This window comes from Dermochelys coriacea, chromosome 10 (assembly GCF_009764565.3).
Source record: "Dermochelys coriacea isolate rDerCor1 chromosome 10, rDerCor1.pri.v4, whole genome shotgun sequence".
In the NCBI taxonomy this organism is placed as follows: Eukaryota; Metazoa; Chordata; order Testudines; family Dermochelyidae; genus Dermochelys; species Dermochelys coriacea.
This window is the reverse complement of record NC_050077.1, coordinates 21,792,098-21,810,322: the sequence shown is the minus strand read 5'-3', so window position 1 is coordinate 21,810,322 and position 18,225 is coordinate 21,792,098. Positions and strand designations below refer to the sequence as shown.

The 18,225-nt window shown below is 42.2% G+C and overlaps 1 long non-coding RNA gene across 2 annotated transcripts in view; it reads right to left on the bottom strand.

The window, feature by feature from the left end:
• LOC122456125 overlaps nt 1–17,851 on the bottom strand; it is a 52,503-nt gene extending 34,652 nt beyond the window's left edge. For both annotated transcript variants that reach the window (XR_006274806.1, XR_006274807.1), the window contains exon 1: nt 17,740–17,851. This is a non-coding gene — a long non-coding RNA (uncharacterized LOC122456125). The remainder of the gene's footprint in view (nt 1–17,739) is intronic.
• Between the last annotated feature and the right edge of the window lie 374 nt (nt 17,852–18,225).

Sequence of the window (18,225 nt, the reverse complement as noted above, 5' to 3'; positions counted from 1 at the left end):
TGAATTAATAAAGAATGCATGAATGTGAAGCAACAATGACTTTATTGCCTCTGCAAGCGGTGATCAAAGGGAGGTGGGGAGGGTGGTTAGTTTACAGGGAAGTAGAGTGAACCAAGGGGCGGGGGGTTTCATCAAGGAGAAAAAAACAGAACTTTCACACCGTAGCCTGGCCAGTTATGAAACTGGTATTCAAAGCTTCTCTGATGCGCACGGCACCCTCCTGTGCTCTTCTAACCGCCCTGGTGTTTGGCTGCATGCAACCAGCAGCCAGGCGATTTGCCTTAACCTCCCACCCCGCCTTAAACGTCTCCCCCTTACTCTCACAGTTATTGTGGAGCACAGCAAGCAGTAATAACAGTGGGAATATTGGTTTCGATGAAGTCTAACCGAGTCAGTAAACTTCACCAGCGTGCTTTTAAATGTCCAAATGCACATTCTACCACCATTCTGCACTTGCTCTGCCTGTAGTTGAACAGCTCCTGACTACTACTCCTATGTATGGCTTCTTGAGCCATGGCATTAAGGAGTAGGCTGGGTCCCCAAGGATAACTATAGGCATTTCAACATCCCCAACGGTTATTTTCTGGTCTGGGAAGAAAGTCCCTTCCTGCAGCTTTTGAAACAGACCAGAGTTCCTGAAGATGCGAGCGTCATGCATCTTTCCCGGCCATCCCACGTTGATGTTGGTGAAACGTCCCTTGTGATCCACCAGTACTTGTACCACTATTGAAAAGTACCCCTTGCGGTTTATGTACTCGCCGGCTTGGTGCTCCGGTGCCAAGACAGGGATATGGGTTCCGTCTATGGACCCACCACAGTTAGGGAATCCCATTGCAGCAAAACCATCCACTATGGCCTGCACATTTCCCAGGGTCACTACCCTTGATATCAGCAGATCTTTGATTGCATTGGCTACTTGCATCACAGCAGCCCCCACAGTAGATTTGCCCACTCCAAATTGATTCCCGACTGACCGGTGGCTGTCTGGCGTTGCAAGCTTCCACAGGGCTATTGCCATTCGCTTCTCAACTGTGAGGGCTGCTCTCATCTTGATATTCTTGTGCCTCAGGGCAGGGGAAAGCAAGTCACAAAGTTCCATGAAAGTGCCCTTACGCATACGAAAGTTTCGCAGCCACTGGGAATTGTCCCAGATCTGCAACACTATGTGGTCCCACCAGTCTGTGCTTGTTTCCTGAGCCCAGAATCGGCGTTCCACCACATGAGCCTGCCCCATTAGCACCATGATGCCCACATTGCCAGGGCAAGTGCTTTGAGAGAAGTCTGTGTTCATGTCCTCATCACTCTCGTAACCGTGCTGACATCGTCTACTCGCCCAGTTTCACTTTGCCAGGTTCTGGTGCTGCATATACTGCTGGATAATGCATGTGGTGTTTAATGTGCTCCTAATTGCCAAAGTGATCTGAGCGGGTTCCATGCTTGCCGTGGTATGGTGTCTGCACAGAAAAAAGGCGTGGAATGATTGTCTGCTGTTGCCCTGACGGAGGGAGGGGTGACTGATGACATGGCTTACAGGGAATTAAAAATAATCAATAAAGAGGGTGGCTTTGCGAGAAACTGAATGGCTGCCACAAGGATAGAACTCAAAACTGGGTTTAGCAGGCCGTTGATTTCACAGAGGGAGGGAGGGAGAAAGGAGAAAATGAATACATAACAAATCTGGTCTATTTCTTGTTTTGAGCAACTTCATCTATTTTTATACATCTTGCTGGCAGCAGACTGTGCAGTACAACCGCTAGCCATCGTCACCTCCTGGGTGCCATCATCTTCTGCTGGCTGCAGATTAAAAGACAGTGCACTGCCGGTAGGACTCAATCGCCATGAGACGAAACAAGGGAAACAAGGGACCTGGCTGAGTCACTCCCATGTTTGCCCGGGCGCCCGGTTAAAAGAGCACCCAGGACTACGTCGACAATGGCTACCAGTCATACTGCACTGTCTGCTGCCAAAAGGCAATAAACTGCTGCTGTGTAGCAATGCAGTACCACCTCTGCCAGCACCCAGGAGACATACGGTGATGGTTAGCTGAGCGGGCTCCATGTTTGCCATGGTATGGTGTCTGCACAAGTAACTCAAGAAAAAAGGCGCAAAACGATTGTCTGCCCTTGCTTTTATGGAGGGAGGGAGGGAGGGAACGGGGGCCTGACGATATGTACCCAGAACCACCCGCGACAATATTTTAGCCCCATCAGGCACTGGGATTTCTACCCAGAATTCAAATGGGCGGTGGAGACTGTGGGAACTGTGGGATAGCTACCCACAGTGCAAAGCTCCGGAAGTTAACGGAGTCTGCCGACTACATGCACTTAGAGCATTTGTGTGGGGACACACACGCGACTGTATAAAAACACTTTCTACAAAACCGACTTCTATAAATTCACTAATTTCGTAGTGTAGACATACCCTTAGTGTTCATTCCTTTAATTTGATTTCATAGATGGCGTGGGAGGGGGAAAATCTGTATTCTTTGCTTTTTAATTATGGTTGAAAAAAAAAAAAAAAAAGAAGGGCCAGATGTTAAAAGTATACATTTTGAGGTTGAATGAATGAATACTTCAATGTGTAATTCACTGCATTCCACTGAAATTATCCAACCATTTTATAATCTTTCACGTGTATCAAAGTCAATCACTTTTTCTGTCAAGTCCTGATAATGTAGGAATGGGCCTAAGCTTTATATTACAATAAAGATTTGTTGAATGTTCACTAACAGTGGTGATGCATTTAATTTCTCAGATTGTCTCACTAATAGCCATTTTTAAAAGGCAATACAGAATTACTTGCATTAAATCAAGAATTTGACTGGAAGCACAACATACATATAGCTTATCCAAACTTGCACACCCAGAAAAGACATTTGTTTATGATTTTATATGAGGTAGCATCTGTTTCTGCCATGAATCATGACAAATATTTTTTCTTTGGGGGGGTGGGGTGTTTGCAGCAGAAGCAATCAAAGAAGGCAGGTTCACCAATTATTAAATTGATGGAGAGCTTCATCTTTGTACGTGATGGCCATATTCATCCATTGACTTCTGTGACAGGGTCGGGGCAGATGGCTATAGGAGAGTAATAGAAGTCAGATATATTAGCCCCAGGCTAACTAGGTCCCTTTTCCCTGGGTAAAGTAACAGGGAAGGTTCCAGAACAATCAGGAACCTTCTGGAGACAATTAAGACAGGCTGATTAGAACACCTGCAGCCACTCAAGAAGCTGCTAGAATCAATTACGGCAGGCTAATCAGGGCACCTGGGTTTTAAAAAGGAGCTCACTTCAGTTTGTGGTGTGCGTGTGAGGAGCTGAGAGTGAGAACGCAGACTGTTGGAGGACTGAGGTGTACAAGCATTATCAGACACCAGGAGGAAGATGCTATGGCGAGGATAAAAAAAGACGTTGGGAGGAGGCCATGGGGAAGTAGCCCAGGGAGTTGTAGCTGTCGCACAGCTGTTCCAGGAGGCACTCTAGACAGCTACATTCCACAGGGCCCTGGGCTGGAACCCGGAGTAGAGGGCGGGCCTGGGTTCCCCCAAATCCTCTCAACTCCTGGACAGACACAGGAGGAGTCGACTTGGATTGTGAATTCAGAAAACAGCCAAGCTGAGGGCTACTGTGAAGCTCCAAGGCAAGCAAATCCGCCAATAAGCGCAAGACCCACCAAGGTAGAGCAGGAACTTTGTCACACTTCATTGAGATTAATATGGTTTAAGTATGTCCAAAATATTCAGGTTTTAAATATAAACTACTCATGCAATAAACATGCTTCTCACTTTTTTTTTTTAAAAGCTACACGATTGGTATGATCACTCGGTGTTAGTATGCAATATTAAATGACATTCATCCCTGTACTGAAGGCTTAAGTGGTGCATAAGGCCTGTGCTGGCCCTCTTCACTGGAGGTGAATTTCGTTGGCTTAAGATATTACTCAGCTTTTATTCTGTTGCATGGATCTAGTACAGGGGTGGACAAACTGGCCCGGGGGCCACATCTGGCCCTTCAGATATTTTAATCTGGCCCTCGAACTCCTGCCAGGGAGCCCTGGCTCCTGGAAGAAGCAGCAGCAGCAGCAGCAGCATGTCTCCCCTCTGGTTCCTATGCCTAGGGGCAAGCAGGGGGCTCCAAATGCAGCCCCCACTCCAAGTGCCACCCCTGCAGCTCCCATTGGCAGGAACCATGGCCAATGGGAGCTGCAGGGGTGGCACCTGTGGATGGGGCAGCATGTGGCGCCACCTGGTCATGCCTCTGCATAGGAGCCAGAGACAGGAAATGCTGCTGCTTCTGGGAGCTGCTTGAGGTAAGCTCCGCCTGGAGCCTGCACCCCTGATTTCCTCCTGCACCTCAACCCCCTGCCCTAGCCCTGATACCCCTCCTGCCCTCTGAGCCCCTCGGTCCCAGCCTAGAGCACCCTCCTGCACCCTATCCCCAGCCCCATCCCAGAGCCCTCACCGCACCCCAACCTCCTGCCCCAGTCCAGAGCCTCCTCCCACACCCTGAACTACTCATTTCTGGCCCCACTCCAGAGCCCTCACCCCCTCCCACACCCCAATTTCATGAGCATTCATGGCCCGCCATACAATTTGCATACCCAGATGGGGCCCTGGGGCGAAAAAAGTTTGCCCACCTAATACAAAAAATTGTGATTACAAATTGAGTACCTTGGAAATTAATAAAAAGCTATTATACATTCATTGTAAATGCCTACCCCATGCCCTGCTTCCTGGGCAGGATGAGTCTTCCTCCTTTTTGGAGTGGCTTTGATTGCATAAGTTAACTTCCCTTTTACTTCTAATTGGTTTATTGAATTAATAAACTTGTGTTCTTAATATAGCCACATACCTGGTTATTCCTGGCATTTTAGGTCATTGTCCAAACTCTCCTAAAGCTTAATGGGTCCATTTACATGACGTTAAACCCAAAGAAGCCTTGAACACCATAGCATGTCAATGGTTAAGCTTCCTCCTCTTTTTAAGAATACACTCATAAATACATTCAACTAATGGGGAAAAGCCTGACTAGAATCTACCAAAGCTGAAACTTAAAGCCAAGACACAAAATGAGACATACACACAACTTCCACAGAAACCAGTAATCAATGGGAGTTGCACACATTTAACAGGAGGGAGAATATTCTAGATATTAGATTATGACTGGTCCATGCAGCGGTGTGTTGGAGAGTGTGCAAAAAGCCTTGCCCTTATCTCCCCTCCAGCATGGGATTTAGAACAATCACAATCCTTGCACTTTCTGAATGCTATACCCGTTCAAAGTCAGTGCTGAACACAAGAATTCACCTCCCTAATGGGATATGGATAGGACTGAGGCCATGGTTCTATCCCCTCCCCTGCGTATCAACTAGTGTGTTACTCTTGTGAGAGGGAGCACATGATGAACTTTACCAGTGTGTTTCAGGGTCACTCTACGTAACCTTCCAAGAGATATTGTGCCTGGTCCAGTGTGTTGCTGAGTATCTCTTGCAAAGTGTTGAGTGTGTTGAACTCCCATTGAAGACAAAGACCCTGATCTCTGGGGCTGTGGTAATGATGACATTAGAGTGTCTTAAAATGTTCTCTAAATCTGATGTGGCCATTCCAATGTAGGAGAATCATCTGGTGTCACAGGGCTAACAAAGTGGCTCTATAGCAACTCCCCTCCCTACCACCTCTAGAGCTATTCACAGATGGAGTAATTTACAGCAGCCTGGCTCATTTTTTGTGCAGGGGAACTGGACTTGCACACCCTTGGCCCAGAATCAGGAAAGCATAAATGTGTTCTGTATGGTCCTTGGGGCTGTTGTGCCTGCATAATGTATGTCGTTTCCAGGAGCACTTGCACCTCTACACACCTTATGGGTTTGGCTTTATAGCCACCAACTAGCTTTAAATATCACAAAAGCTGGTAGCAGTGCAGAACTTTAGGCTGTATAGTTTGTTTCTGCAAAGTCACCAGACTGGGAAACTGCATGCTGCAGTGCCTACTACAGTACAACAGGGTGCATCAGAGACATAGTTTTCAGTTTTAAACCTGCGTTCTCTTTACTTTGCTCATTTAACTTACAGCTTTAATATAGGTTTCAGAGTAGCAGCCGTGTTAGTCTGTATTCGCAAAAAGAAAAGGAGTACTTGTGGCACCTTAGAGACTAACAAATTTATTAGAGCATAAGCTTTCGTGAGCTACAGCTCACTTCATCGAATGCATTTGGTGGAAAAAACAGAGGAGAGATTTATATACACACACACAGAGAACATGAAACAATGGGTTTATCATACACACTGTAAGGAGAGTGATCACTTAAGATAAGCCATCACCAACAGCAGGGGGGGGAAGGAGGAAAACCTTTCATGGTGACAAGCAGGTAGGCTAATTCCAGCAGTTAACAAGAATATCAGAGGAACAGTGGGGGGTGGGGTGGGAGGGAGAAATACCATGGGGAAATAGGCTTGAATAGAGACTGGGAATGGATGAGTCATTACACAAAGTAAAACTAAGTTAATTGTATCCAGTTTGCAAATTAAATTCCCATTCAGCAGTCTCTCGTTGGAGTCTGTTTTTGAAACTTTTTTGTTGAAGGATAGCCACTCTTAGGTCTGTGATCGAGTGACCAGAGAGATTGAAGTGTTCTCCAACTGGTTTTTGAATGTTATAATTCTTGACGTCTGATTTGTGTCCATTCATTCTTTTACGTAGAGACTGTCCAGTTTTGCCAATGTACATGGCAGAGGGGCATTGCTGGCACATGATGGCATATATCACATTGGTAGATGCGCAGGTGAACGAGCCTCTGATAGTGTGGCTGATGTGATTAGGCCCTATGATGGTATCCCCTGAATAGATATGTAGACAGAGTTGGCAACGGGCTTTGTTGCAAGGATAGGTTCCTGGGTTAGTGGTTCTGTTTGGTGTGTGGTTGCTGGTGATTTTAGCTTTAATATAATTATATATGTATGTTCTAAAATGCAAGGGGCCCTTCGTGTTTGTCCATTGTTTTTGGTGATTTAATTACCTGTCTAGATTGAAGGCGTGACACAGTTTTAGTTTTGTTCTATAGCTAACAGCAACATTCCCATAAAGTAATAAGTAGATGTGAAAGCTAGAGATTGGTCTTTGGATGTCTCCCAAAGGTAGCCTATATAATCGTGTGTTGCAACCAGCAAATGCTACAGAGCATGGGAGTCTAGCCAGAACAATTACTTTCCATTTCAATACAGATATACTTGCCCAGGCAGTTCTATTTATGGCTGTTTCTCCTCAAAGAGCAAAATTACTTATAAATATTTATGTGCTAGAGATAAAATATTTTACTCCAAATTTATCTTAATTCTACTATCTCACGAAAGACAAGCCAGCAATTCTAGCAAGGAAAAGATACAATATGTTTTAAAATGTGTGACTTACTAAAATGAATCTATTACCTGAATCTTTCAAGTAAGCCTTTCAGTAGCTCAAAATGAGATGGTATGTTCTTGGAATCATTGGGCTGAACAGCTTAATGTCAACTTTTCAGTTCATTAGGACTTATGGAGTGGTTGCAAACTTCTCATCTGGATCTGAAGCATGGTCACACAGAAGCAAGTGACAAAGGTCCTTCAGGATTTCAAAATCTCCCAATTGTGAGCCATGTCACAGTGGACACAATCCTGCTGTCTTTATAGAGACAAATCCTCCTGTTCTAGTCACTGAGTTTTGTTTCCATCAAGAATCCAGTGTAAGATTCCATGAGAAAGTTACACAAAGGTGCATGGCCTCTGCTATTCAGAGGGGGACTGATTGTGTAAAGTACTGAAGTCAGTGGGAATTCAGGACACAGAGCATCTACCCATGTCAGGTGCAAGAAGAGATGAGATGGTTATATTCCTGGTTCCTTGGAATGCTTGTTATGTCATTTTAAACATGGTCTGCCCAAAGTGAAAAATCTTCAAAAAGTTTTTCACAATGTATGTTGGTAAGTGACTAAATCTGCTTTGTATCACTGTAGGTGAATATTTCATAATGCATACGGTGAATTCCTTCCTTACCAATTCCTACCTTGGACAAAGGACAAGCATTGCAATGACTAAACATTGATGTGTACAGACACTACTTATTTAAGTAGATTTCAGTGATTGTAAAGAGGTATTTGTTAAGTATGCATATTTAGCTAGGAAGCAGAAAGAAAGTGTTATTGATGTAAGTTGCCCTCAAATTTTGTCATTGCTATTGATTAGGCAAATGTAAAGTAGGCTTGTAGAAACAACACACTGATGCTCTGAAAATGCTATTAAATAGGACACAAAGAAGAAATGATGCCTTGAGTAGTCAAACAAATAGAATCATTAAAAAAAAAGATGGAAAAGATTTATTAGGGCATCTAGCCAGTGTCTCTGCCAATATAGGTGTTTTCCAGACTTTAGTTTCCTGTGCTTAATACAGTCCAGGTTTAAATGACTTGGTGATAGTTACTGGGCAGACCAGTAGACCCACTAAATCGACCGCAGCATCGATCCTCTGGTAAGTGTAAACAAGCCCTTAGCTCTACTTTAGAACTTAATTTTTTTCATTGGGTCATGACTCAGTGGCTGGGGTATTGGGAATTAGATCATTTCCTACCTATCTGAGTTGGGGTTAGGTGTGGGGTGATAAACGCATTTAATTGTTCAATGTCAGTGTATTGTTAGTCACTGACTCCATAGAGAAGTGTCACAGTACAGTGATGAACAGAGGTTTAGCAGCCAAATGCCCATGTTTTTTCTGCCCTTCAGTGTTAGCCTTTAGCTGTTTTGTCCTTTATATCACAAGAATGATAAAGGAAAGCACAGTAGCTGCACTTTTGCTCAGCAAATGAGTAAAAATAAATTAATAAAACTCAACTATATTCAGGCAAGTAAATCAAATTCTTCTATGGTAAAACTTTAAATATTCTTTGAATAATTCTGAATTCACTTTGGACATATTGAACTATAAAGTCATGTCTTCGGTTATATCTCTGGGTAGTGCTCATTCTAGAGTTTCAGTGCTGCTGTCAAATATTGACTCCTTTGATTTTTAATTGAAAAATGTTCATCTTGAGAAATTGTAAAAGACTCCTTGATTGAAGATAAATTTCAGTACTTTATGTCTTTGAAGTATGTATTTTATAGCAATAGGTGCTATACTCTGTAATGTTGTCAGTGCCCCGTCCATTTCTTCTGAAATGCTTTCCCAGAATGATAAGGGGGGTGGGGGAAGAGTTGATGTTTCTACATTACTTTAAATGCTCAATAGAATGTTCAAATGTCTTTGGTTGCCATGGTGTGAAATTCACTATAACTTGTTGTTCATGATGCAGCACACAGTCCTTCAGAGATAGTAGTAAACCTGTTAAGTGTCAAATGAAAACTGGATATGAGAAAGGGCACTGGTTACTTTGCTGTTATTATTAGAAGCAATTCTATCATGTAAATTTTTTTAAAAAATTGAATTTAATGCCAGTGAAAGCTGCTTTGAAGAGTGATGTCTCCTCTCCACAGAGGAGCCAAGACAGGGGCAGCATCAACACAATTCCCCAGAAATGCCCATCAGTGAGTATCATCCACTGCGCTGTAAGAGGTTAGTTCACCTGGCCTATTTAGTCCTTGTCCTCGTGCCTGAGATTGCCAACAAGGATGCCAGTTATTGTAAAGAGACGGCTGTTTTGTTATATAGACACCTATCTACTAAGAACAGGACTGAGATCACCAAACTACTACCAGCTAGACACTGATTTCAGCCACTTCTTTTGTAGAACCCGATTTGCATTTGTTGGCACAGAGAAATGTTAAATTGCACAGGCTATTGTAGCCTTCCTTGCTGCATCCCTCATTGAAATACACCCAGAGGAGAGGAGCCTGCAGTAGATTGAGAAGACTTTTTCTCCTTCTGGTTTCTTTGTGATACTGAAAGTTCAGGGATGTTGTGTGAGACTGTTCTTGAGGGATATGCATCTTAGACTGGAAATAAATTGCTAGGAATCTTCAGAAAAAAAGACTGTTCTGGGGACATTTTCAGGATAGTTTTTCAGAGTAGAGAAATTCAGATAAATTTTGAATAAATTTATGAACTTATCCTGATCTCTGAACCTTCTGAGATTCACTCATCCTTAAAGATGAGCTGCAGTTTGTTGGCTCTAGGGCTCTGAGCCTCAGTATTTGGTGAGATTTTGCAGGCAGATTGTTGAAGACCTTGTAAATCATTGGCAGTGTGTTTGTCTGTGTATAGTTTCAGTTCTTAAAAAAAAAGTTAAATTTCTCTCACCCTGTTTTGACATTTCATTATCATTGTCAACATGTCTAAGGCTTCAAGACTCAGAATGGAGAAAGTTTACTTGAAGTAAACATCAGATGTGATGAAGAATTGTGTTGGAGAAACTATTTGATTATTTTCATTTAACAGTACCATATTTCTTCACAGATTAGAGGACCAAAGTCACATGGACAGTATCTATGCCAAAATAAGATACAACTGGGTGAAAACCCAAGCTTAACACTGATTATTAGCCCTTCATCTATACTTCTGCTTGCTTGAAACTAAATGTAAACAAGTGGCATTACATGTTAGTACTGAAAATCCATTTTTGTGGATAAATACAACTCCCATCATTTTATAAAAACAGAGAGCGTCTAGATCCATCCTCTTTGGAACTCCTTTTCAGGTAGTTGAAAGCAGCTATCAAATCCCCCCTCATTCTTCTCTTCTGCAGACTAAATAATCCCAGTTCCCTCAGCCTCTCCTCATAAGTCATGTGCTCCAGCCCCCTAATCATTTTTGTTGCCCTCCACTGGACTCTTTCCAATTTTTCCACATCCTGCTTGTAGTGTGGGGCCCAAAACTGGACATACTACTCCAGCTGAGGCCTCACCAATGCCGAATAGAGAGGAATGATCATGTCCGTCAATCTGCTGTACACATCTATTTGTACACAACAATGCACATCTATTGTAAAGGGACAACAAGGTAGCTCATTAAAACTTTAGCACTCTTATTGAATTTGGAGTCATTTGTCATGTATGCATACAGAAATTATGCATTCTAGCTAGACAATATAAAACAGATTATTTATGATTTCTAATGAAAGACATTATCTGCAATGTACTAATAGAATTAATCCTACTGTAGGTGTTCATTTGAGTTGTTAGCTAGCTGGAAAAAATTACAGGCCTCATATGTATGGATTAAGTGTTCAGCAGTGCAATTTTTGTTTGAAACCTTCTTTGTCATTATAAAGCACATCAATTGTCTTAAATGTTTTATCTTTCACTTGTCTTTACAAGTTCAAGAATTGTTATGGGAAAGCTTGGTACTAGATCTGATCTTGTTGAGATTATATTCATTCTTATAATTTTTAGATTTCTGTACATTCATCCCTTTGTCTCTCTAAAGAAGAATGGGTAGGACTTCCTTTAAAGCAGTCGTCCCCAACCCGTAGATCGTGATCGACTGGTCAATCCTGGAGACTCTCCCAGTCGATTGCGATCTCTGTCCGCTAAGAGTCCAGCAGTGTAGCGGGGCTGCTGCTAAGGGAAGCTTGCTGCCTGCTCTGGCCCCACGCTGCTCCCAGAAGCGGACATCACACCCCCACGGCTTGGGGGGGTGTTAGGGGTCTCCATGCGCAGCTCCTGACTGCAAACACCATGTTCACAACTCCCATGACCCAGGAACGGGGAACTGCAGCCAATGGAAGCAGTGCCTGCAGAGAGGGGCATCACATGGAGCTATGTGTCCCCCCAGAGGCTGCAGGGGTGCCCCTTCTGGAGCAGCATGGGGCTGGGGCAGGCAGGAAGTCTGCTTTAGCCCTGCTGTGCCACCGTCTGAGATAAGTGCTGCACGGCCAGAGCCTGCACCCCCCCCAACCCCTCTCCTGGAGCTAGTATCCCATACCCCAACACTCTTTCCCAGGCCTGAGCCCCCTTCTGCACCCAAACTCCCTCCCAGAGCTTGTACCCCTCACGCCCTCCTGCCCCAGGCTCAGCCCAGAGCCCCCTCCCACACTCCAAACCCCTTGGTCCCAGCCCAGAGCCAGCACCCCCTCCCAAATCCCAAATTCCTGCCTCAGCCTGGTGAAAGTGAGTGAGGGTGGGGGAGAGTGAGTGACAGAGGGAGGGGGGATGGAGTGAGTGGGGTGGGGCTGGGCTTCAGGGAATGGTTGTGGTAGATCCTGGGTTGCACTTAAAAATTCAAAAAGTGATCTTGTGCGTAAAAAGGTTGGAGACTACTGCTTTAGAGTTTGGTATAGCCAGTCCCAAGTTGACCAGAGGGGTGCGTCTCTAACATGCAATGAGCTATTCCTTCCCCCACTGCAATAGTACAGTGCCCCTAATATTACATCACAGTGGATCAGCACTGAGTGAAAGGAAAGTCACATACAGATTCACCAACTCTTCAGGGTCCTACATTTTCCTGGGATGTCTTCCATCCAAGTTTAGACTAGGTTTAACCCAACTTAGTTTAAGTTCACAGTTCAAGATTTGCAGGCATATTATTCAACATCTATATGAAAGTGTTGGGAGAACTGATGAAACGGGATGAAGTGCCGACAGTACACACTCTACACATCATTTATCTCAAACATAAACACCACCAAAAGCAGACTTTTCAATACCCAAAATCAGTATATGCATGAAAGACAATAGGGGAAAGACTGGGGTGTTGCTGGTAGAAGAGGAAAATGCTTAGAACAGTTTGCTTTCAAACTCTTTAACATCCTCTTCTGTCAAAGGGCATCTGTTCTCAGTAGATCTGGTTGAAACTTGGAATTCCTGTTTTGCAGGAAATTTCAACTTCTGAATTGAATAAAATATTTTTGAAGTTTCCTGTGAAATGGACATTTAAAAAACTGTTTTGAAAATTGCTTCTGAAAAAAATCAATTTTGTTTCAAAAGGAAATTTATGTTTAGAATTCTCATTTTACATTTTTATTATTTTTACATTACTTTGACAGTAGTATGTAATGACGTGTAATATATCAAGTCATGCAATGTATAGTATGATGTGCTTTGTCATTTTATGACATAATAAAGTTTATGAAGGTTTCAGAGTAGCAGCTGTGTTAGTCTGTATTCGCAAAAAGAAAAGGAGTACTTGTGGCACCTGAGAGACTAACAAATTTATTTGAGCATAAGCTTTCATGAGCTACAGCTCACTTCATCGGATGCATGTTAGTCTAAGGTGCCACAAGTACTCCTTTTCTTTTTGCAAAAGTTTATAAAGGTATTCCGAGTATGCTTTTTCAATGCAGTTTTTAAAACATGTTATAGGTTATTTTAAAATCATATTTTTATGACTTCATTGATGAATTTTTAAAAATAGACTCCCAGGGAGCACATTTAGAAACACAAAAGACTTAAGTGTAATTTGATATGCATGTCAAAAGTTGACAGTCTTTAAGCTTTGACAGTCATTTTTATATAGCATCTGACATTCAGTCTGTCACTTTTTATCTCTCTGAAATCATTTGTCTGTTTTTAAAACTACATGTACAAATATTTTTTCAATTCATAATAATGTCTTTTCCTAGCCACACGAAATTAATGTTAGCTGTTTAGAATATTCAAATAAGGTATCATCCATTTAGGTTTGTCTTGACTTATTTTTGTCTCGGTCTCTCTTCTGGCTGGTTGGAAATCCAAGTTTCTGCTCTGTGGGAAATTCCAACAATTTGAAATTTGTTTTGTTCTCAATTGGAATGAATAGATGGAACTGGGGTCTACACAGCAACTTAGTGCACAGCAGGATAGTGTGCTACAGATTTATAACCTGACTTGTCATGCACTAGTTCTCTGTATAGACAAGCCCTTAAATATTAACAGAATTTTGGCATAATGCAGGCCCAAATCTTTTTATCAATACTATATTCTTATTAAAATAACTCAGTTACTCCAAATAAGAACTCAGTAAGGACCTCAAGATTAGGCCCATAAAAAACAACTTTATTATACTAACAAATATGCCAAGCAAACATAGCAATAGGTAGTACCATCAATCTCAACAATAGCCATAAATCAAAATTGATTACCTTCAGTCGCTGATAGGCATGAAATACAAAATTACGTTATTGTAAATCATAAGGGTCTGTGTATCCAATCCATGCACACAATTCCTGCTGTCATCAAGGACTTTACTGAATATGGTCTTTAGGGGATAAGAGAAATAGATATGAAGAATAACTGGTTTGGAACTAAATTTGAACAGTTTATGCTAAGAGTTTGAAAAATGTAACATTCAGTACAAATCTATATTTGGTGTTGGACTAGGAATAGAAATAGAAGTAGGAGCAAAGCAGTAAAGGAATGTCTGATTACATTTAGAGTAGAGAAAAGAAAGGGAAAGTTAACTGTTACCACTAAACAAAAGAATGATTATTGTAACTTACATTTATAGACTGGAATCCTTAGGGTTGAAAGCCAAAGTATATTATAAACAGACTCACGTGCTATCTATATAGTAAGAATTGCTTCACACCCCTTTGCGGTGCTATTTAACAACTGCTTATAACACTACATAACAGTTGACAAGAAGTGAAAAGTACATGACTCAATGGCAACCACAGAAGTAATCTTGGGTAAACAGAATATAATTACTTGAGTTATAATTTGAGCAGGACATAACAGTTAATACCATTGTGAACAATGCTATGGGATCTTTAATAATGACAAATGGCAAAAATCTCAGTGAAAAGCCATATTGTGTCCTTTGAGCTTGTTATATGGATGACAACGACCAAAAATGCTGTGTATTTATTTCATCTGTCTTGGTTTGATTGACATGTATCAGTGATATTGAAGGTTGAAAGTTCATCAGTTGTTTGAAACTGAAATGCTTTTAGCTATGTGCCAGGGTAAAATGAGTAGCTCTCTGCCTCAGAAGGTCAATACCAGAATTATTCATCTTTCTTCTGTTAGCAAAGTCAGGCATCACAAATGATCATCAACTCCCCTCTGTTTCTTCTCCATAGTTATCAAATTAGCCTTCCACAGTTAGAGTGAAACATCACTGTTTACATGTTGCTGCCTGGAGTGTACCTTAATTGATGCTTTGTAGATTATATTGTTGTATTTGATTCCTGGAAAGCACTTTTCAGAATGTACAGCTTCTTCTGAAGTGCTACTGATGGGCACTAAAATCCATATGCACTTCACGTCTGTCCTTAAGTCACTTTATTGGTTGTTTGTAGAACTCCAAATTTATGTCAGAATTTGATCAAAGCGGTTCAAGAATTAGAACCGTTGTAGCTGCCTGGCATCAGCTTTCATGAGTGTGTATATACTTTACGATCTGCAGGTACCACACAGTTAAACACCCAAATATGATATACTCTAATTGTAGAGTACAAGGATCTTAGACCCTGCTAGCATCACATATTACATCCACTCCTAAACAATCTTTGAACATTTCAAACAAATTTAAGACATTATTTCAATATGGCTTTGTTCTGCTTTTCCTAGTCCAGTTGGAACTACACACATTTAACTTATTTTCTCTCAAATGTTCTCCACGATGCACTGTGCAAAAGATCCTCCTTTTTGTGCATCTGATGACTGACGGATGAAGTTTTTTTTTTAAGCCTTGCATTTATACAGGATGAAAGACAAGCTCTGTGATATATGCAGATAATGAAGAATGAAATGCTATCATTAAAATACACTTTGGGACTTCATATTGCATTTTAAGAGAAACATTTTTAGATGAACTGGCAACTCTATTAATAGCAGTTTTTTAGGTATCAGAAGAAAAATGTTAAATAGTTCTAATCTGGGATTGAGGAGGGATAAGAAGATGGGACATCAGCATGACTAGTGATTTTCAGTGCCTTGATTTTTTTGATGCCCAACTTGAGACATTTGAGTGCCCACCCTCTGAAAAATGGGTCCTTCGAGCATCTTAGGTGGGACATTGTAAAGGGGCGCAAACTCACCCAGCAGCGCCTCCTGCTGGTCATCCAGGAATTAGCTCTTTCACCAGCTCCCGAGCACCCTCTGCTGGTGTCCCACCATCACTGGCCCCCATGTCCCTCATGGTGTCCTTTTACCTGGGGTGTTGCCCCCTTGCAATACTCCCACACGCTTCCTGGGTCTCCCCTCCCTGGGGAACCCCCACCCTGCCTCAGTCTATGGGCTACTGCCAGTCACCATCTAGCCCCCTTTCACTGGGGTCAACTGCAGTTTGTACAAGACAGTCATCATAGGGAAGGGAAGGGAAGGGAAGTTTGGACCTGCAACCCAATACCTCCTGCTCCTGCTCCTGCTCCCAGCAGTCAGACCCCTCCCTTTCAACATCTAGAGAGACTATCCTCCTGGCCCACTGCCCTCTTGTAAAGGCCAGCTGGGCCCTGATTGAGTGTGGCCACATCTGAAGATGCTTGGCTAATCAGCTTTTCCCCAGCAGCAGCCCTCTCCTGGGCTGCTTTTAACCCTTTTCTCTAGGAGTGGGGCAATTGCCCCACTACAGGCACCAAAATCATGAGTCACCTTTGGAAATCCTGGCTGGAGGGTTGCTGTTATTTTATTGTATTGATAGTGCTCAAAAGTGTGTTAGTTGTTTTGCAGAACAAACAGAAAGGCATGTTCTGAACCTAAGTAGGTTACAATCTAACTTTAGAATTGATGTAAACAGTGAGAATGAAAAATAATAGAGAGCATGGTTGAGGAAGGACTGTGGATACAGCAATAAGATCACATGGTTACTCAGTTATGGCTTGTATACATCATGATGATACCATTAAAGTGAATTGTTTTGTGTTATTGTTCCTCTCTTTTTGTTCCATTTTATTCACGCAGTGCCAAAGCCCTCACACTGCTCAGTTTTTACTCAGGCCTTACTCAACTAGGCCATTGGAAATTTTGTCTGAACAGAGACTGAGGAAAAACTGAGCAAAAAATTTTGAATTTGTCCTGCAGAAAGAAATAGTATTGGTGAAATTCACCCTTGTGGAGAGTGCCAGCACAGGCGGAATCAAATCCATTTAAGCCCTCAGAGTATGGGAAGATTGTGTATTCAAGTTCAAAAAGTTTGTACAATTTAAATTCAGCCAGAACATTTCTGGGTGGGACTTTAATGATGCCTATGCCTTGTGCTGCATAGAGATGAATTTCACCTGAAGAGAGCACTTCTTCTTTTTCATTAAAAAAATTATAACACATGAATGATGAGAGCACACTGACTGGTATGTGTGTGGTGGGGTAGGGGCCATTTCTCAAGTCCCTGTTTGATTTCTATTCACAATGACATATGTTCTTCCTTCACCTTAGTCCACATATCCATCTGCTTTTGCACAAGCCTTCAGTTCTAATCCTCAAAATACAGGCAGAGTGTTTAATTCACTGTTCTGTTAATGAATCAGATTCCCCAATCCTTCCTTTGCTTGGGAGTACATTTGCTTAATAGATTTTGCTCATTGAAATGTATAAAGATTTATTGTGCAAGGCTCTGAATTACCTTTTGGACCTGCACTGATAGGACAGGGTGTTTGGCTATCAGGATAGATAAGAGGTATAGTCCTAATGCTGCTGCCATAGGAGAAGAGGAACTAGGGTGACCAGATGTCCTGATTTTATAGGGACAGTCCAGGTTTTTGGGTCTTTTTCTTATATAGGCTTCTATTACCCCCCACCCCCTGTCCCGATTTTTCACATTTGCTGTCTGGTCACCCTAAAAGGAACCCAGATGTGTTTAGAACTAGAATTTATACTTCCTTCTGACTCTTTCTCAGGAAAAATAGAAAAATAAATCATATGTTACCTTCTTTAAACCCCAGTAGTGTTTTCTGTCCTCCTCTGCCTTAGGTCCTTCCTTGCCACTCTCCCTTTCAGCTTACTGAGTTGTTTATCCTCTTGACTGGTCTGTTTTCTGGTCACATCTGTTTGCAACAACCCACGTGAATAGAGCAGATGGTTAGAAGAGGAAACCACTAAGCAATGTGAGTAGTATAAAGGGAAGTGGGAAAACACAGGAGAATGGAAAGAGAAAGGAGAAATAATTATCTAATAATATTGCTTGTGCAGAATCCAAAGGGAATGCTATAATTCAGTGAAGTCTTGCAAGAAGAAGCAGATGTTATAGAGAGGAAAGCTATGAATAAAAAAGGGTAACAGGAGCTAAGAGGGAGGCTCTGAGAGGTTTATAAGAGTTGAAGGAGCCAGGGGAGCTGAGAGAGAATAGCTGACAATAGGAGAGGGGAACTAAGGGTATGTCTACACTGCAAAAAAACAGCAGGAGCAGCGAGTC